We start from the raw sequence: 21,706 nt of genomic DNA, 5'->3' as shown, positions 1-21,706 counted from the left end.
CATCATACAATGGCATGTCACTCGTTATATGATGAGAGCACAAATAAGCATCAGGTAACAGACTGGAAGCTTTTCTCAGTTTGAAGGTGGATGTGTGCTGTGACCATAGATTTTGGCCTGTAACTACAGGCATTTTGGTTGCCTAAAGATACACATCTGGGTATGTGGCTTAAGAAGGACATATGGTCTCGTGACCTGTGGAAGTGGTTCCTTAAGAGCAGTGCTGTGGTGCAGTGAGCTGAACATTGTTGGTGCCAGAGAAGATTTGTTGTGAGGAAACTGAGACTGGAAACCAGGAGGAAGTTGGTTGCTGACAACAAGAGGACCAAAGGCCCCAACAGCCTCACAACAGAACAGCGAGAGCAAACAGCCTGCGCTGTCTTATGGTGGAGCTTCATAAATTCACAGTCACAATTAGTATGAGAGAGTAGGTTTGACCTAGGGCTTAGCAATTAAAGCTGGAGTGGGGAGTTGATATCTTCAAGGAAGGGTTAAAAGCCCTTCTTGTTATGTGTGAAGGAAATGTCCTTGAAACCATGTTTCTTCACTGTGGCAGGATAAGGCAACAGAGGTAGGAGACAGCATGGGAGGAATGGCCATGTGGGTGGCTTCTGGGAGGGGAAGGAAAGGCTTGTCATAAACTGGAGTCCTCAAGGTGAATTTGATTTTCATTTAAGGACTTTTTTTGACTGAGTCAAATGGAAGGATGTGAGAGCCCTTCTCAGGAACCAACTCCGTGTCTTTTCAGCCCCATTGCCATTTCCTTGTTCTTTCCACCCTGTCTGGAAAGCTGCTTGGAATAAAGATGAACTCACTACACTCAGGGTGTTGTTTAGCTATTGTATTTGTCCATCAATCCCACACTCCAGATTTTGTCAATTGCCTGCAAAATGCAAGAAATATTAATAGTAATTTTTTGTTGTTTTGATCGAATTTTCACTCCATGGTCCCTGTCTGTGTGACCTCAGGTGGCTTGGGGAACTGTCATCTTTGAAATGTCAGATCAGCATTAGGAAGAGATGAGAAGCTGGGCAGAGGTGTTTGTGGTGGTCCTGTTCCTGGCTCACGCATCTTGCTTGGTACTAATCTTATGATCAGATTTGAGTTGAGAAGAATCTTTTCTCTAACATGGGGGCATTTTGAGGGAAAAAGGGAAGGGGAAGGCGTTCACACTTCTCTGCAAGCTGGAACATGGTTTGCTTTGTAAAATGAGCTTGTGTATTTTGGGGGCAGGAACTGCTGGACTGGACAGAGTACTCAGCCTGCAGTAGTATAAACCTCAAGTGTATTGGGCAGGGAATGGTTTTTTATATGTGAATGGAAGAGGGAAAAATGAATAAATCTTTCTGGGCTTCACAAGTAAGGCATGGACATAGCAGGCGGAAAGGAATATGAAGAGTTCATCTGGTCCATCCTGTGATTTTGTTGCCATAAAGCAGGATCCAATTTCCCCATTTCTTTCCTGGTAAATACCCAAATTATGTAAAGATCTCCAGGAATGGAACTTTATAACCTCCTCAGGTATCTCTTCCAGTACTGCACTTTCCTTAGCTTATGACAGTTTTCTCTTGCTTCCAATCAGAAATTTCTTAGGTGCAGTTCAACCCTGTTACTCCTTGCCCTATCCACATAGAGAACATGTCGTTCCCTTCCTTTTTACCATAGAATTTATGTATTTTGAAGATCGTCAGCATGTGTACCTTCAGTCTTCTCTTTCTTTTTAGGCAAACCAAACTCTTAATCTGTTCAATTTTTGATCATCAATAATTTTTTTCTAGTTCTCTGCATGTGACCCTGGGAGACTGCAATCCTTGACCCCTCCTTGCTTTCAGTCCTACATGTCTGTTTAAGAAAGGTCTGGAGAAAGAAGGCAAGTAGCAATGTCAACATTTCCTCATTGTCTTTTTTTTCTCCTAAACAACCATGGTGAATGAACAAAATTAATGGCAGGTGAAATTTGCAGCCCCTAGGAAAGGAGAACACACTGCAGAGGAAGATAGATGGACAGTGCTGAAGTGGTGGCATCGGCTCAAAAGAGGGATACAGGGACAGCTGGCTGATAAAGGGATGTGTGCAGCTCTATTGAAAAAAACAAACAAACAAACAAACCCCAGATTTTAGCATGGTTAAGGAAAGGGGATGCGGAATGATGAATTCTAAAATGTTAATGTAAATGACACTTGCTGGAGATTGCTGTGTGTTGCAGCACATCAGCTCCAGAGTTTCACAGACTGCACAAAGACTGTTTGTAAGGCTCAGTAAACTGAGACACAGAGAAACTAGGAAGCATGTAAGTAACTGAAGTTCAAACAAGGCAGAAGTCTAAATCCTTTCCCAGTCTTGACACTGCTTCTTCCTGGCCAGTCTTTAGAAATTGCTCCTGCTTCAGATTAGGGCTATGTAATACCGTACCATTTTCTTGTTAAGAACACATTTTGTAGAAGGGTCCATAACACTGTGTGTACTGTGTAGGATTCAGCTGAATACAGGCTGCAAGATGGCATCAGTTGCAGTCCTCCATTTCAAAATATCATTGATAAAAACCTGTTTTAAATGTTCTGGTCAGGACTAGTGAAGCTTTTCAATTTTTAAATGTGTTTTGTGTGGAAAATCCCTCTGTTAAATAATTAGCAAGTGATGTAAGCATTACTGCATATTTGATATTTCATCTGCCTGGAAGAAATGGACAGTTTTCTTGCTACAGATTAACCACAATTTATTTTGTGATACTGTGCTGGAAGGAAGACTTCATAGTTTATTTCTTTTTCATCTGACTATTCAAGAAATGGGGCTGGACAGAAAAAGGGTTTAACCACAACTTCTACTCCTGGTCCCAGCAGACATTTTGTTTACAAAGAAAAAATCTGCACAAGCTGAAAATGCGAAAACCAGAGTGTGAGTGGTATAAAGGATTGCAGTGATGGATCTTATTTTCTTGGCTAGTGTTGGCTATGATGGTTTATTTATTTTATCTTTGACATATCCTTGGTCCACATTTGAGTGTAAATTTTTCTCTGGCAGTGAAAAAACCCTACTGCAGTTGCTGTTGCATGAATTAGTCTTAGGTACCAATGGACACTAATTGTGTTTAAAATTAGGAATTTGGCACAAAAAGCTGTTCGGATTTAACCTTTTCCTCACAGAAACATAGTTACTAATAATTATTGTTGTCGATTGAAAGATAAAATCACCTTTTAATTCATTTAGATCATCAAGTCTTTGTTCTTATTGAGGCTCTTTAAATGCTGTGTTGTGTCAGAAGTGTGTCCCTGGATCTGCTGTGGGCAATTCTGTACATCTCGGTGCTGTTAGCAGGCCATGGAAAGCAACACAGAATGGTAACTGTAACATCTGTTTTCCTAGGAAGTTGTTTTCTCCTGTCTTTGAGACAAACTTTGAATTGTGAGATGGTTTTGTATTCCTAGCACTGCAACTAGCAACGCCATTCCTGAAGGAATAAAATTCTTCAGTTCTCATGTGTTGGACTTAATGGCCCTCCTGGCAGTCAGTGAGAAGCTTTAGTATGCCAAAAATGCAGGCCTGGGCTCCTCAGTCTGAAGCAATGGCCTCCTTCTTAAATTGTGGGGACCAAAATGGCACAGAGTACTCAAGGTGAGGCCGTACCAGTGCTAAATCCAGCAGGATATTTGCCTGTTTTGACTGGCTGGTTATACTGTGTTTAATGCATCCCAACAGACCAATCGGTCCGTGAAGACTGAAGGGGTTATTTACCATCACTGAGATTTAGAGGATTTTTTTTAATGTTATAGATCAGTATTTCTAAAACGGCGTTGAATTGTAGCTTTCCTGTTGTGATAAACCTATATGACTAGTATTCTGGTATTTTGTTTCCTAGTAGGTCGGGACCACAGATCAAAAGGCAGTGGACACAAAAGAAGGCTATAAGAATGTGTTCAAAGTAGCACAAGTAGGAATTCTATGCACTATTTCCTAGGTACAGTGCTCCTGAGGCAGTGTAAAATTTTACTCTATTCTTTAATGAAACTTATTACAAAGTCTGTTTCTTAAGTGTAGGCCTGTTTGGGCAGCTACTCTTAGATTTGGGACAAAGTATAGTGTGATGTGATATCAGATCAGTAGGCAATATTAATCTCTGCATAATTTTCCATAAATTTCCATAATATTAATCTCTTCAGGGAGCTTGAGAGCAATGTCCTTTTACAACCCCATATAATGAAGGGGAAAGCTTGTCAGCTGAATTTCCCAGTATGTGGATTATTTTTGTTTTTAAAAGTTAGCTCCCACATTTCAGTGTTGTGTTCCTTCTCTCCACAACCCCAAAGAACAGCCTATTCAATAGCTAGCATAGAATTTAAGTCTAGGGACGACTGTTACAGTAAATATCAGCTTGACATTTAATATAAATTCTTGCCTAAAATATCTCTGGTAAAGCCAAGGTCCTACAGGTATGCATATGTATGTGCTGGTACTAGATCTAGGTGGGGTTTAAGCACCACATTCCAGAAAAGTAAATCCGTGTAAACCACTCATCACCTCTTCATCATCTGAGCACATGCAGACACCTACCATCTTTATGACACTGTTTTAATCCTATGAGCAATGGCTTAATGAAGACAGCTGCATCTTTAGCAAACATTGACTTCACTGAGTTCAGCACAGAGCTATTTCCAGTCATGAATGCGAACCAGCAAAGACGGTTATTGGCCACCTCTTGCCTAATGGTCAGTCATTAGAGGACTTGCCAAGAATAATCAGACTTTCAGTGCCCTCAGACAACAATTTCCACTTACTAGATGAGAGATCTCACCTTAGTGGCCTGAGTGGAATCATGACACAGCCTCTTCTATGTTTTTCAGAGTTGATTTTTATTCTCTTCTGTGCTTGCATGGGACTGTTTTCCTTTCTATGACCACTTAAAATGCTATATTCCTTTTGTTTCTGCCGAATTCACAGCTTGGAGTAAGGAAAGGGATAATTTTAACACAAGAACTGAAATTGTGTCTGACTTCTGAGTAGATAGAAAGATAAAAATGTCTCTAGTGAGATTTCCTTAGGTTTTCCTTAATTTCTGAGATAAAAAATATACATCTTTGCTCAGGTACACATACTCTCTCCCTCAGCTTCTCTTTGCATTCTTTGAATAATTATTCTGTTAGGAGTTGTAAGTCACACAGTGCTTTTCAGTTTATACAATTCAGCATGCAGGAGAAGTACATATCAAATTTATGGGCTGAAATTGAATCATCAACCATTCAGAAGGCAAAACCTGCAAGAAGGAGCACTTACAACTTATTGTCCTGAGCAATACAGAACGCTGAGCAGCTACTGGGTTAACTTGTCCTAACACAGAGCAAAAGCCCCTGGCGTGAGTCCAGCATTACTTATCTGTTTAAGAACTGTGTCCATGTGTTTGGTTGGTGACTTGTCTTGGTTTTGTTTTTACAAAGGAATCATAATAAAGAATACGCATACCAGGATTTATAACAGATAAGTTAAAGGAGATGGGCTCATGAGACAGCAAAGCATGCAGTAGTAGAAAGGATAAGAAGCACCCTTTTCATGCTGTCTGATAAGTATGATCACTTAGAGCAGAATGTAATTTTGATTTCTAAGTTATCCAAATATCTGCATCAAAAAAGGAAAACAGAGAAAGCAGGTATTTATGGGCACACTGGTGTCACAAGTGCTTTGGTATCTTGCTTTTGTACACTGCATTCAGTGTTTAATAGGTAACATGCAGCACCAAAGCACAGAGCATTTATAAAGATGTCATTAAACAATGTCTTTAAATAAAGTTTAGGCTACAGGAGAAAGTAAGAAAAAACATGGTCCCACTTAATCATTTGCTTGAATCTTATGTGACTTTTTTCAGGGTAGGGAAAACACGGACTGTTAAGCAGAAACTGTGTCTGGTGGCAGGTCAGCTGCTGCTCAGAAAAAGGGGAGAAACTCTGTATGGTGTCCTCAAAAAAATGAGAGCCAAGAACTAGTTGTGATCTGCTGCAGAGAGCTGAAGGTGCATGTTAATCTTTAAATTAATTTAAGTAAATTGAATTTACGAGTAAAGCAGCTATGATAAGATGTTGGAGAGAGATAAACATGTTGTAGGTGTGGGTGGGAATAATATGCACAGCAAAACAAGCTGGTTGGGTATGTGGAGAAGCGTGTTGCTGGAAAATCTTATGAGACACTTCATACTAGCTGCAGTATTGTATATAAACTCATGTTACGTGCTGTTAATCAGGCAGAATTTAAATGCTGAAGTGCTTGAGCTGTGGCAGTCTTGGCTTTGTATGGTTGCCAAATAGCCCAGTGTGGACCACTTAGTATCATCTTAACTTCCACTTTTTGCTTGTTATGACTACATAGTGCTACTTCATAGCAATTTTGAGGTTATTTGAAGGACTCTGGTGAAGGACATCTGAATGTCTACAGCATTGGAGTGGACACGGCAGCAGCTGGAAGACACAAGGGAGGAGGGGAGCGGAAGGAAACAGAAGTGAACAAGCATGGATTGCACAGATAGTATGGAGGTGTAGCATTGTGGTATAGTTTAAGCCTCTACCATGGGATGCTAGGACCTGTGGGAAGCTGAAGAGTGGTATCAGTGCTGTTTGCTTAGCACAGCAGACCTGCTGATCTAATTATTTTTTCTGTAATATTTCTAGAATACAAGTCATGTGCAAGCTGTACTGCAACATGGAGACAAGCACTAAAGGCAGTTCAGCTGCTGGGATCCGCAGATGCTGATGCTTGTGGTCCCTCATAATCTGGTATGGGGCTAGCAGGAAGGGGGCAGGAAAGCTTAGTAAATAAGAGGGGGGGAGCCACAGGACACTTGGTTCTGTGCTCCGAACAGCTATAGCTGTCAAGGAACAGTGTTGCTTGTTTGGGTTAAAGCTCTTCAGACCTACTTGCCTGGGGCAAGCCTCCGGGCCAGAATGCGGTTAGGAATTTGCGGCTTAAAGCTCCTTGGCAGCAGTTGCCATTTTTCAGCTTTTGTGGAGTTGGAGTGGGTTCCTGGGAGTAGGAGGGGAAATCTCAGAGGGTATTTGTAACACATGTGGGAGATGCATTTAGGGAAGGGAATCTGGGAGAAGCCAGTGGGTGTCCTGGGTCTGTGGCAGACCTGGCGAGAGGGGACTGAAGTCAGTGTCTTTCCCCTCTCTCAGCATGCCCCATCTCTTCCTCCCCAGGGATGGCTCCTCATGTTCTTGGAGTTCCAAGCTTGTTTCCAAAGCCCACAGCCATCTCTTTCTCACCTCATAGTTGTCTTCCTCTATCAACTCAATTGCGCCCAGAAAAAAACCTCCTCATGGCTTTGCTGTAGCCTCTAATTATTCTCTCCTGAAAAGAAGAGGGTGCCGGGGCGGCTCCTGTTACGAAGCTAAGCGGGTGAGGGTTGTTTAGGCCAGAACAGCAGGCTCTGTCACCCAAGGCATAGGCCAAGTCCCTTTACAGTCTTCAGCTGCCCCTACCTTGTCTTGGCCTACTGAGCTGATGTCACTTAAGCAGTCACACTGATGTCAGTTTGTCCTTCATGATGTTGCTGTGTAGTTGTTAGGGGTGAAATTTTGGTGAGGTAAAGCAGGATCAGACAAGTGCTATGAAGAAAACATAATTGCTAGAAGTAGCAAAACTAACCTAATACAAGAATATTTGCCCGGTGATTTGCTACACCCATCATGGAGCAACACTTCAGAGTGGAGCACCAATCAATAAATGTGCTCTTTACCTCATAAAACTCATCTACCTCCACCAGAAGGGCAGTAACACAGGGCTGTCTTCAGGAACACCTGGCCGTGGAGGCCCTTCAGGAACATCTGGAAGCAGCACATTTAACGCTCCTCCTGACTACTGACAGTTGCTGGTCCTGTCAGCAAGGGAAGCGGAAGGAGAGATAACCACTTTTCTGTAACTTTGTAGGGTTCTTTGCATTATTAATCACCCTTTCACAGAGGTAATGAATATCGGCACTCCTTCACACAGATCCAATTATTGCATAATAATTAATATGTGCATTTAGCCCATCCTGACATAAACCACAAGATGATGAAGTCTCTTGAGTCAGTTCAAGTCTGCCTGTAGGTTTCTAACCTAGGATCAATTAATGGTAGGTATTTCCTGCACACATTCTCCAAGCTCCTCTCCCATTTTCTGCCCTTTTCCTTCCAAGTCTGGTTTCAGTGCAGTGATGGTCAGGAGGTGGTGACTGTCAGATACATCAGGATCACAGGTCAGTGGACAGACACCTGATGGGCACAGTAGCCTGTTTTTCTCTATGCATTTGAGTGTATGCAGAGGCTACATGTATGCAGCTTTGTGTTGAGCTTAAATGAGCAACTGAATTAATGCTAACTGAATATCCCTTGATGAAGTAAAACATTTTCCTTTTCACTCCAGATCTGTTTTCTATCCAAACTACGATCTTGGCCAGTTGTGACCTATCCATATCATCGATATTGTCCTCTGTCTCCTAGCATAAATAAAACACAGTTCTATGTGTTTATTGCAGACTATCCTGACTTAGATGATTAACCACCTTCCCTTCATTCAGGTGGTACCTTTGGTCTCCTCAGGGTCCTCATATCCATGGAGTGTGTAAAACTGACTGAGTCTTACCCTGAGTTATCCCTAAAATACTTCAGTTGTCTTGAACAATTGAAACTTACCTGGACTTTCTTAATCTCATAGCTTTATTAATGAAAGGTAAGTTTCAGTGGTCTGATAAGGCTGTTTTCCTAGCACTTTGCCCTCTCTCTCCTGGTTTTCAAGGAAGCTGGTTCCTATCTTTGCTTGGTCAATGCTTCCACACTGCTTTGCCTACCTGAGTTCCAACTCATGCTTCAAAATGTTTTCTTTCACACTGGTCTTGAAGGCTAAGAAGAGTAGTCCTTTACAAACATATACACTAAAGATGAGAAAATTGCTCAGTGTGCAGAGGAATCTGAGGTTGCATTAAACCCTTATTGCCTGTTACTGCATATTTACGATGATCTGCAACACTCCATCATCTGAAAGATATATGCTATGTCCCACTTGTGTATGGACTTGTTTTGCCAATGAAAACCCCTTTTATTCTTGTGTACTCCCATTATTGTCCATCAAAAAGTTTTGTTAGAATACTCAAAAGTGTTCCCTCTCTGCAAGAAACTCACACTTCTATGTACATAATTTAAAAGTATACATACGTGTATTAGAAAAGACAGATTTATATGTACACACCTATGAGAAGAGCAAATCAGAGATGAGCTGATATTTACATAGTCCTAGGCCAATGATCAAAATGCAGAGGCCCTGGGTGGGCAGGTGGAAAGAGCAGTATATCTTTTCATAACTGAAATCGCAGGAACATTTACAAAGTACCACGAAACTTCTGCTGGAATGCCTATTCTCCATATCCATACAACCCCTGAAAGTTCTGCTAATGTCAGTTGCAGTTCTCATTATGGATTTCAGGAAGGTGCAAAGAAAAAAAATATCCCATTCAAAATGTCTCATCTGATCCTGCTTAACTGGTATGTGAATGGGCAGAGTTCCCACTTTTCTCAGCTGTTGGCTGAGTGTATTTCTTTCGTACCTGTGACAGCAAAGGGAGACATTATATGTGGTGTTGCTGATCAGAGAGACTTTCCACACTCAGATAGCATCACTCCACCTCCCTTCTCAACAGTATCATTAAATCTTAGCTGGCATGGGTTTCTGTGGAAATCCATAATGCACATAAATGAGTAAAACTATGATGACAGCAAACTGCCTCAAGCTGAAGTATCAGGATGCAGTTTCACTATTAGCTTAGGCTGCTCTCAGTCCATTTTGCTGCATCCTTCCCCTGTTCCCCACACCTGCCAGCAGCGCAAGTGGTCCTACAGTCATATACTCATGGATCAGCCACCTAACTTGGCAAAACTAGCTGCTTTTGGAGAGGGAATAGGGTTTATTTTCAGCTAAGGCAGGTCCCTTCCCTTACTGCACAACTTCATGGGACCCAGTCCCAACAAACAGCAAGGGGGCAGGACATAAAGTTGTCCATATCTTTAGCAGCAATGCAGAGGATTTAAACTGATAAAATCTCTCACTAAAAAAAAAAAGTATTAGAACAGATTGATAAAAATAAGTTGTGCAAATTCTCAGGACTTGACAGGATCTATTCTTGGATTCCAGGATAGCTCAATTGCTGTGTTGCTTTTTGTGATGTGCCACTTGAATTGGCCTAAGTAACAGAAGAATCAAAGGTGGAGGGTTTGGGATTTTTTTAAGGCTCTGCCAAGCATTTGGTAAGAGTAAGCCAGTATATCTGATTCCTGTACCAAGAAAATAAAGTAAAACTGTAGCCAAAACTACAACTAGTGTATACAGTAAGTGGATAGAATAAGAGTCAATATGGCTTTTTCAGAGGGAAGTTGTATTTCATGAATCTATTAGAGTTTTTTATAATGAGTGTATGAGAGTGAGCAAAGAGCTGAGAGTGATCCAGATAGATTTCAAAAATACTTTTGACTAGGTCCCTCAGTAAAAGCTCATTAAAAAAAAAAATTCTGATTAGGTAAGAGCCAAAATCTACTGTGGGTCAGTAACTGTTTAAAAGCTCTGTGGTGATGGATAAAAATACAACTGAGATTTGAGCTGGTGCTGGTCTTTTATTACTAAGTGATGTCAAAAAGGTGAAGAATGCGGTGATGAGATTTACTGATGATGTTAAGTTCTTTAGGATACTAAAATCAAAAGCCAGCTCTAAAGTTTAGAAGAAGGACCCCATGGATAGCTGAATAAGAAAAGAACTGACAAAATGTTGTGAATTTAAGAAAATCTTAACTTTTCAATAGAGACTAATAGTTTCTGAGCTAATATTACTACCGTTCAAGAAAGGGGGCATGGAATAATTTTGAACAATTTGATGAAAATACTCAGTGACAGTTGAAAGGCAAACCTCAAGGAAGGAAACAGAGAACAAATGGAAAACAATGGCTGATCACTCACCTTGTCATATATTTCTCTAGGTTACAAGGAAGAGCAAGAAGAATGATCAAAGGTGTGGAATCTTTTCCATGTGAGGAGATAGTAAATGAAAACTAAACACACTGAGCTGTTTCTGTTTTGAGAAAGGATAACTGAGGGGATACTATGAAAGAGATTTTTGAAAATGGTGACTGATATGGAGAAGGGCAGATAGGGAGCAATCATGTACAGCTTCTCACAATAAGAGAACTGAACGGGAGTCTGTCAAATTCTCAGTTCATAGGTTCAAAACACCAGGAAGTTATATTTCCTGTAAGGTAGAATTCAATGTGGAATACACATACTGTTAGGGTAACAAAAATGAGAATGGGTTAAAAAAAGGAGTTGGAGTGATCTGAGAGACAGGCCCATGGAGGACTATTATACAGTGGTCTGGAAAGAAATCTCCAGCTTGGAATTATTGGGAGCTACAGGATATGGCCTGGAAATAATAAATTTCTATGTCTAATGAGCTACCCACAAGCACCCACAATTGGCCACTGTGGGTAAGAGGGAATGAAGCTATGAAGACCTTTGGTCTGCCCAAGTGCAGGCATTTTAACTCCTACTTTCCAAACAGATTACTTTAATGAGCCTTCTAATATCAACCATCTAATATGTGGTTATCACGGGTAAAGGATATTTCAAATATTACATTTCAAATATTGAAATGTTACATTTCATTACATTAAATATCCAAAGGGCCTTGAAATATTCAGGTGGCTTTGGTTGTATGCCATGAATACAACAAGCCTATACATGAGGATAGAGCTCTTCCTCCTGGTAAACACCATGCCATATGTTTTTATCAGGCCCTAATTTTGGGGAGAATTAATCTTTATAGTTATTCATTACAGTGTCCTAGTTATGTCAAAGTATAGAGCTGGGGGCTTCTTCATTTATACAAATATTGCTGAACATTTAATTTCAAATTCTCAGTCTGGTGGATAATAAAAAATGACTACCCACCAAACCTGGAGACTATATTTTTGGCAGCTCTTCGGAGAGGGATTAATATTACTGGAATTGCTTTGTTTCTCAGTAATGCCTCCTTAAAAACAGCTTCCTCTGAACACATATTTCTATTTTATTGAGAAAAGGAAACATGGTATTAGAAATCAATGTTTTTAAAGGGTAATTTAAAGAAATCTAATCTTAGCAGATGCTGAAATATTTTCAATTTAAAACAAATAGTATTTCTGTCATCCATTCGGCTTTTTAAAATTAGACCATTACTCCTTGATAAGTTAATTACAAAACAGAAAGAGACTCAACCAATCTAAAAAAGCGTATTAATGAAAGTATAGAGCACATGTCTAAAAGCTGTTTTTACTGATTTATTGGTGAAATTTTACGTTTTATATGAAAACCCTTCTCTCCAACATCTTAAAGCATAGGAAAAAATGCTCAATTTTTCACCCAATCACAACTAATTTTTTACATTTCTACACTGATGGACTATTGTTTTTCTGCACTATCATCCATTATAATAAGTGACAGCATCATAATTGAAATTATTTAAAATATGGTGCATTTAGATAATTCTTTACTTCAGTATAAATATCATTACATAAGAAATGCTGCTACTGAAAATTGCTTGGATGAGCAACCAAAATGGAATTATTGCCTAGCAGGCCATATTCCTCTGGGGGTAGGAAATGAAAAATATCATAAATTCCTTTGAAATGCAAAAAGATAAGAAGAATAGAGGGACCATATTTTGTTGTGTCTGAGCCCTGGTCATCTTTAGCCAAATCTTTACGCCGCAGGGCAGATAAGCCGTATCAAATGCTGCAGAAGTTTCACACCACACTGGCCCTTAGGCTCCATGTGGACACAGGAAAGATGGAATAAGTAGCAGTCATGAATTGAAATGTCTCCAGGTCCATCAACAGAATCCTGGTCTCACTGAAATCCCTGGCAAGTCTTTCAAACCAGTGAAGTCACAATTTCACCCCAAGAATTTTGAGTAAATGTGAGCAAAACTCACCAATACATTGGGTGATTGGTTTTGTAATATTTGCCCACAGACATCTCTGTAGCTATGCTGCATGTCTGTCTTTTGGGCTTCTTACAGTAAGGGCCAGCCAAAACGCTCAGTGGGACTCCATCCTGGTTAGTGCTGGAGTCTCAACTGTGTCTGAGCCAAAGAAATGGCAGGTATCAGTCTTAACAATTTAACAGTCTGAATAGGGGCAAGCCAGAACCCAGACTAAATGCCCTGTCTCAGATTAGTTCACCAATATAGAAACTGTCCCACAGGGCAAGCTGGTTTGGCAATCTCTTTGGGATCCTGTCACTTAGCGGTGTGTAGTGACTGATAAACCCACTTCAACTAAAATACTGTTTAGCCTCAAATAGCTGGAATAAAATATAATGGAAGAGGAAAAGGTTTTAAATCTTATAAAAAAAATAGGTACACATGTTCCTTACCCCAAAATGTTGCTGTCCTCAAGTGAACAGGCAGGTTGAGCCTTTTCAGATACTGTCCAGTTGCACAGAAACAACAACCCCCATAACCAAAATTTCTGCCATTTTTTTGCAGCCCCACACCAGCTGGCACACATACATGAGAGGCTGATCATATCTCCTATGGCTGTTTAACTGCATTCACAATCCTGAAACAGTGCTCTGACAATCCATGGTGAGTAATCTTAGCTCAAGTCCCTGTTTCATCTTCCTGCTTGTATTTGTATGTATGTATTTTGTATGTAACAGACATGTTAACTAAGATGATAAGTGATCTGCAAATTAAGGTGGAGTTAGCTCCATTTCTATCATTCTTTGCTATCTCTTCTCAACACAAACCCACCCTTTTACCAAAGCTCAGCTGTTCTCCCCCAACAGTCTGTCTCACTGCTGGTTTTCTACCATCATCTCCCAGGGCAGGCAAGAACCAAGCTACCCCTCCTTCCCAAGCCATGTGCCACCTCCCCTCCTGCCCTTGTCCTGGATGGCATTTCCCTGTCACACATGGGAGATCTTGGTGCTGCCTCTGAGTGCTGCTGTACTGCACATCTCTCCACTCTCCACCTTGACTAGAACCAGAACATCATCTGCATCAGTTTGCTGATTTTTCTTTCAGCACTTGCCGTGGCTCAGTCAGCCAAGAAATGGCCAGAGTTTCATGTAGACAAGGTTGTGTTACTCTGACAAGAGCAAACCAAGATGGTGGTAATGGCAGCTGCTGCTCTACCTAGTGGCATCCAACACAAGGTAAAATAGTAAAAAATTTTAAAGAATGTTTGAAGGTAATTTTTATACTTCAAATAAAACCAAAAAGACAGGTTACAGTAAAAACAAATGCTTCAGTATATATTTTAAAAACCCAGAACTTTTGAAAAAAAAAAAAGGTAATTTTAAAATTACATGTGATATCTCCTTTATGCAAGGTTTTCTGCATTACTCCTCACATTAGTACTATCTCAGATATAGCAACCACCTATAAATTGCAATATTGCTTCATGAATGTGGAGCAAAATTTAGACAGACACTAGGCCTTCAGCTGTACTCCCCCTTCCTTTTGATGAACAACAATACAGGTACCACTGTAAAGTTTGTAACTTTATACTATTAAATAAGAATAAGGAAAGGAAGCAATTATGTCCATTATCAGGAAGTATATGAGTGTAGTGTTGTTTTGTTTGTTTGTTTTATTGCATCTGTCGTGTGCAATAGGGATGACAAACCATAATTTGACACAAAATATTCAGAACGGTTTATTACTAAGATGAAGGGTTATTTTAATTTTCCCAGACTACATGCTTTTCTTTGCTTTTAATCACAAATATTTGTGGCAGTGAGAGACACAGTAATGATGTTCACCTCTTCTATTTAGAGGGAAAACCTGTCTGGTGATGTTTGTTTTACCTTCGTCTCACAAAGTGACACAGTCTATGTACCCTGAAGGACAGGTGTGTTAGCTCTGCAGTTTTGATTTGGGCTTGCTCCAGGTTAGAGCATTTTCCAAACACCACTAATTACCACTGTGGAACAGTTTATATTTTGCTATACATGAAATCATTTCCTTTAACTGCAAACTTATAATTTTCACAGAGGAAGAATGGAAGTCAAAATAAATATAAGCTGCACTGAAAATTAGATTTTGGATTATTATTCATTAGTTCACATTAACTTGCATTAGGGAGGTTACTGTTAACATGACAGTAGAAGTCTGAGCCCAGGCTCCAGTTCCGTCACTTGCTTCTGGCTTTTCAGTTGGAGTTTCGAGTTGCTCCATAGTAGAGCAGTGTGTGAGGTCAGTGGGGAGTGTCACTGAAGACCTGTATTGGGGACTGTGTCAGGCCTGGAAGAATGCAGTCTCCCAAGGTAAGTCCATTATCAGGGGCTGTATTTGACTTGTGGTATTTTTCATTGTTATTAATGCACCAGCTCAAAAGGTCAAGTGACTTGCATGAGATTCTCAGTTTTCATTTGAGGAAAATTGTGTCTCTAGCCTTGTACTTCTGGAGAAAAGATGAAAATATACATGTACAAAGGCTTAAGAAGGAGAAGGATACTTTAAAAATTATCAAAAACCACAATAAACATGAATTTTTTATCTGGTGCTATGATCTAGAGGATGAATTAGTGATTTTTTAATGTCAGAAACAGGAGAGATTAGGACAGACAATAGCAAAAGGGGTGGAGAAATCTTCTGAGATATTGATTATTTAAAGAACTGTTGCTGTGTGTTTAAAACATGACATGATTGTTACTTACAAACCCCCTCCAACTATGTCAAGTCAATGCAAGATGAAGAATCCATACAGTGCTGTAGGCTATGATCTTTCTGGTTGTTATCTCACTTTAGTCAGTCAGAGTTTTACTAACCAAAAACCTGGCACCTGTTGTTGCAAAGTAGATCCACAAAAGCCACATCTGCTCATCTAGCACAGAATTTCTCTTCCACAAGCACCTCAAGATGTGCTTCAGGGCTGGCACCTCCCATCAATCAGTTAAATATGTTATTTTATTTAAAAAATGAAACCAGATTTTACATGAAATATGGTAGGTTTCTGCTGACTACAGTTTGTTGTGGGATGATTAACAATGGCCGGGCCTGAAATACTGTTTTGATGAGTGTTTGCTCAGAATACTGAAAAGCTGGAACAAAAACTATGGTAGTTTAACAAGCTTCCAACTTGTCTGAAGCATACATATAACAGCAGTAAGATCTAATAAGAAGAAAGGAAAGAGTTTGGGTTGAAGCACTAGGCTGAGTGTGGGGACTCTTCGGGGAAAATTTTCACACTTGCCCCGACTCCAGCTTTGTGCAAGTCCCTTGCTAGCTGGGGAGAAGTCTTTTGAACCAGGATTGCATGTTCCACCTCTGAGTATCCTGCAAAAGGCTTCACACAGGCTTGGTGATGGAAGCACGTGGTAGAAATCACAGCATCTTGCACAGCGAAGTGGGGGAGGAGTGGCTGTGCTGCCTGCGTGTTCTGCCATAACCCAGAGGATCACACTCCGCCAGCCTTTGCTGGAGGAAGGTCTTAGTCCTCACATCCAACTGGAATGAAGGTGACACAGTGGGGAATCCAAACTGCTGTTGCGCCCCCCACTGCTGGCTGTGAATTGTGTATTGGCCTTCAAGAGGTGGGACACAGAATCTCTTTCTATCTTCTACTATTGATTCTAACAAAGACTTGTTGCGTGATGACGGCCTGTAAGTGGTTACTTTATTTTCTCTAGTTTAATCATTGGACTGATTTATAATACTAGTTTAAAGTACACAAATCATATTTTCATTTTTGCTGTGTAAGAATAAGATAGGAGGGTTTGTTTATTGTTTTTTTTAGTTTGTTATTTAATTCCTGTACTTTTTTGTTGTTGTTGTTATATTCCACATTTAATTTGCAGTCAAAATTTGCAGTGGGTTGTTTTCTTGGAATCACATGCCCTTGAAAAAGTGAGTTCTTAGCTCATTCAGGGATCAGTATCCCCACAGAACTTCCTGGGACTAGAACGAGTATTTTCTTATTAGCATTTGACATTGCTGACTAAGTACAAAGAGAGAACTTTTCTATTAAACCTACTGGCTCCAAAATGCCCTTTTGATTAACTAGCCAGTAGTCAAATTATTAAGGGAAGGGCACAGCTGTTTCAGAAGTGAAATCTACCAGTTGTTCATAAATGTCTTTCCTTTCATATCCCCTGACATAAGGCAAAACCTCCATACCTGAGAAGTTTCCAACAACTGTCTTCTAAAAATTGAGAAATTAGAAAATTTGGTTTAAGTGACCAAAACATTCTCATTTTTCACTTTGAACCCATTCTCTGTGGTTCATCCTTGTTTGGTTGGTTTATCTATTGCCTGCAGACTGATAAAACTCTGTCCAGCACATGTGAGATGTTGTATAAACACACTAGCAAAAAGGTGCTCCATCCCAGAGACAACCTAATCCTGAAGATTACTAGAAACCTAAGGAAGTGGGAGGATTATTGGTCAATACACTATGTTACCATAAAATATGACAGGCTGGCTTTAGCTTGGCAGTAAATTATCTTTTGTCATATGGTTGTAGTCCTAGGGTTGCAGCTGTAGAATAAGAGACTCTTATTTGCTTCTCACGTTGATTAATATTATGTTGTTCTGCTTGTATCACAGCTGGAGACTGTAGAAAGTAGTTGAGAGCCTCCTGAACACAACTTCTTGTGTCTTTCCCTTGCGTGGGCTTGTTCCAGGAGCAATGAGTGGATAGCTGAAAGGTAGGAAAGAACTATCTAAAAAAGTGGTGTGATATAAGAAGACTGCTAAAAGAAATGCAGGGCTTTTTAAACCCCTCCCAGCTATCAGTGCTGTTTATTGTACCTTCAGTCTATCCTCCCAAATATGCCTACCTTTCAAAATTACCCTGGCTTTGGAACAATGGTGTCAGCACCTGCAAGACCCCATAGGGTGTGATTATCTTACTTCCTGTCTGTTGACTCTGTTTAAACATATGCCAAACTGGAAAGGTCATTTTTCTAGCGTGACTCTGGAGTATGCTTAATGATAGTCTTGTTACTGACTGACCTCCTGTACCTACAGGGATTAAACATCTTGGACAAATTTTCGTTGCTTGAATCTGTGCCAAATCCTTTTAATGCGTGAAGGACTTGATCACTTTTAAACCAGTGGTGTAGAGCCAACAAGCTCAGTCGTTTGATGCCAAGGGGCCTGCTTGATTTTTGTACTAAAGAAAATAGAAATTCACAACCACCATGAGAACAGCAAAGGAAAAGGTATCTGTGCAGATCTTTATCAATAGTCTAATCTGATTGCTCGGTGCATCCTTCCCAAACCAGGCTGAGTGACATTGCAGCAGCCAGTGCTACTACAGCCGTGCTACCTTGCATGATGAAAACACATTATCTGTGTCCAGGGCTTACCATCAGAAGCATAACCTTAGCTTTCAAAAGAATGGATTTGCTTTTTAAGTATTTATATTGTGGAAATTAAAGTAAATTAGACCATGTTGCAGTGTTGGTTTTAGCAACTCGCACTTAGTCTATTTCCACCATATTTAGTCTTTAAATGTAGCTGAAAAATCTTACTTCATCCAGAATGAGGCTATTTTTAAGGCTCTTTTTTATGCAACATTGGCTATTAACATTTCACAGCATCTGGCAACGCTGGCTTTTCTGATTATATTGAACCTTGCTGAACAGGAATTTTTGTATCATTTAGCAGCAATCCTTTGCACTGCCTGTATTCTATATCTTCTCCACAGAAGTAGGAATGATGACAGGTGATGTCTCGAAAGATAAGGAATCTTCCACTAAATACCCTCTGTCTACAGTAAGTTCTCTAGATGTTGTATGTGAGGTTGACCAGGAAAATTCATCATGGCATGTTACCTATTTTAGTTATCCATTCCACTCAATACAGCTACTAAAAATAGCTGTTCTTAGATGAGTATTTCCCTCTTGCATGTGTCAGTCTGCAGGATCTAATTTTGTAACTAATTTTAAAAAACTGAAGACTCATAAGATTAACAGGCTGCATTAACCTACTAACAAGATGTGAAATTGTATCCTCTAAGAATATCTGATGATTTAAAAAATCCTTAGGACAGATGTCAATTAAAAGGAAAAAGAAAGGGGAGGGATTCCAGCCACACCTTCATACTTATTTCCTCTGTGTCTGCACCGTGTTTCCATTTTATTGTTTCTATCCTCACATAAACTTTCTGTCACCAAACTAGTTTTGCCATTTCGTAAGTCTTTTTTCTTTACTTTTGCATATTCTAAGTTACCATTATATGAGAGAATATTTCTACTTATTTCTAGGCATTTTCTGTATTTTTATTATTAATGAGAGTGTACCTGTTAGACATACATTGATATTTAAATGAATATTTAAACCTATTCATCAGTAATATGACTGGAACCAAGTTCAGCATCAAACAATGGCTGATTAATGGTCTTAACATTTGTGATAAGAACTGGCAGATAACAGTCCAATTTTAAATGAGCAGGTAATTAGAAATTTTTTTGCACACCCTGGTCTTTCGTCTTTTGTTGATACTTTCAAGTAGAAAAAGCAGATGACTGAAATGGTTTTGCTTACATCATGACTGAAGACTGCACTGACAGCAGACCACAGAAAAGCTTGCAAAACCTGAGCTTGTGGTTTAACATTGACAAGAAATCTCTGAGGCAGTTTTCCTGTGCACCAAGACAGACAGGATGGGCTAGATTATAGTTTCCTGGGAAGTATGCATAGGAACAAGAAGAGAAGGAAGAATAATTCTTTCACCCAATCCTTCCTTTCTGTGCTCACGGGCAGGTTGTAGAATACAAGACGTGTTGAAAAACAGCAGCTGCAAAAGTACAGAGCAACCCAACCTTTCTTTGGAGGTTGTGCTGAGCAGGCTGGCAGGGTTGCAAAAGTAGGTGGTCTTGACACAAGTGCGAAGAGCATACATCTAGGACAGTTGCCAGGTCACACAAATATCACTCATACATTTCAGCTGCAGCTGCTGCCAGAAATTAAATTGTTTTTTTTTCCAACATAATTATACAGGTAGAACTGTATTTTTGTATGTAGAATAGTATTCACTCCCCGTGGATGTTCTTGTTCCAAAATAACAAAGAATGCCTTTTTCCTTAGTTTATTTATCATGGAATAAAAGTATCCATACAGGGAGCCTTACATTCATAAATATATTGCTAGATTTTTACTGGTTCATTTTTCAGTGTAGGCAAGTCCTAAAACTATTACTTGGTAAAAAAATGTGAGGAGGAACAGGAATAGTATTGATGCTGGGATGTCCTGGGGATGTTACCCTTGTACACAGAATGTGTTGCTGACTCAGGACGAATCTGGACCATTACACAGAATACTGTTGGCAACAGAGCACTCTGTTTAGCAATTTAAGGAAAGATATGTGAGGCAATAGAAAGGAATCCAGAGAAGCAACAAAGATGGTTAGACACATGGTTGCGTGCTTCACAAGCACTGAGCTCTCTTAAAATAACACGGAAGGAAGAAAGAAAAGCCAGAAAATTATATATCAGCAGTACTATTTCTAAAAATAATGGTTTTCAAACTTTTCCATGAGGCATTAACAGCTCTTTAAGGGATAATCTTTATTGCTTTGTAATGTACAAAGCAATAAACAGCTGCTGAGATTGATTAATAGCCAAAGCAAAGTTGAGGCATGTAATCAATCTAAAAAGCCATTTATTGTAAGTATACTACAAAGCAATAGAGATTATTGCTGTTGCACAACAAACCATAAGAGAGAAAATACACACACACACACACACACACACATGCACAGACAGAGCAAAACCAGTTGTTTTCTTTTCAAGGCTCGCAGTGCTATGCTGCCTTTTTCCTGAGCTTTCAAATGGGAATCTCTTTGACTAAGGCAGCCGACTGGCCTTACTGCAAGTGATCTACTGGAAAAAGTAATGCTCTGAGAACTTCAGTGTTACCTGAGGGAGAAATAATATTTGTTTTTTTCAGTTATGTATCCAGAAATACAAAATTCTGCATGTATTTATCTTGTCCTTGGAACTAGTACTGCTATTCGTATTACCAAGAAAAACAAAGAACTGGCTCGACAATTGAAAAATTATCTTATTCATGTTAATGCAGAGCTCATTTGTAAATGAAGGCTCTTTACTTTGGCTTTTTTTTATGAATGACTACTAAATCACTTCAAAGTTTTCCACAGGAATACTGAATGGGACAACTGGGTCTCAACTCCAGCTTTTTCAGTCAAATCCCTCACCCCGTTCTTTTTATACAACTTTAATACAGCTCTTAATGTCTTTTGCCTCCTCTAGTCTTCCTGGGAGGCTATTTCAGAATCTTACCTCTCTAGTGGTTTTACACCTGTTTAAGAATTTCCATTTTGAATTTTCCAGGTCAGATAATCCCCATTTATTCCTGAATCAACATCATCTTTTAGCATAAATTGCTCTTTATCTTCTTTAAAGAGATTACATGGAGAGATTCTCTCACCCTTCCCTTTGGCAGACCAAACAAGCAGTGCCAATGTACTCTTATGCCATAATGGGCTTGTCCTTTCATCAGTCTCATCGCCCTTCCCTGCTCCCATCGCCGTCTCAGTCCCTCTCTCCTGAACGTGGATTCTGTGGATGGCACCGAGCTCCAGAGGGGATCTCAGCACTGACTGCCTCCTCAAGCCACACTCACCCGCACTGTCTCCTGGAAATATTTCACCCAGGATTCCCAAGGACCAAATCTGCTTTTTTTGCCTCCCCTTAA

General features: G+C 39.8%; 1 protein-coding gene across 1 annotated transcript in view; it reads left to right on the top strand.

Moving 5' to 3' along the window:
- Positions 1 to 13,590: 13,590 nt before the first annotated feature.
- Positions 13,591 to 21,706, top strand: part of ARMC2 (armadillo repeat containing 2) — an 81,835-nt gene continuing 73,719 nt past the window's right edge. The window contains exon 1 of the mRNA XM_082048876.1: positions 13,591 to 13,624. The gene's annotated coding sequence lies outside the window, so the exon portion shown is untranslated. The remainder of the gene's footprint in view (positions 13,625 to 21,706) is intronic.

Source organism: Streptopelia decaocto, assembly GCF_964273445.1.
Source record: "Streptopelia decaocto genome assembly, chromosome: 3".
NCBI classification, from domain to species: Eukaryota; Metazoa; Chordata; class Aves; order Columbiformes; family Columbidae; genus Streptopelia; species Streptopelia decaocto.
This window is presented reverse-complemented; position numbering and strand designations above follow the sequence as displayed.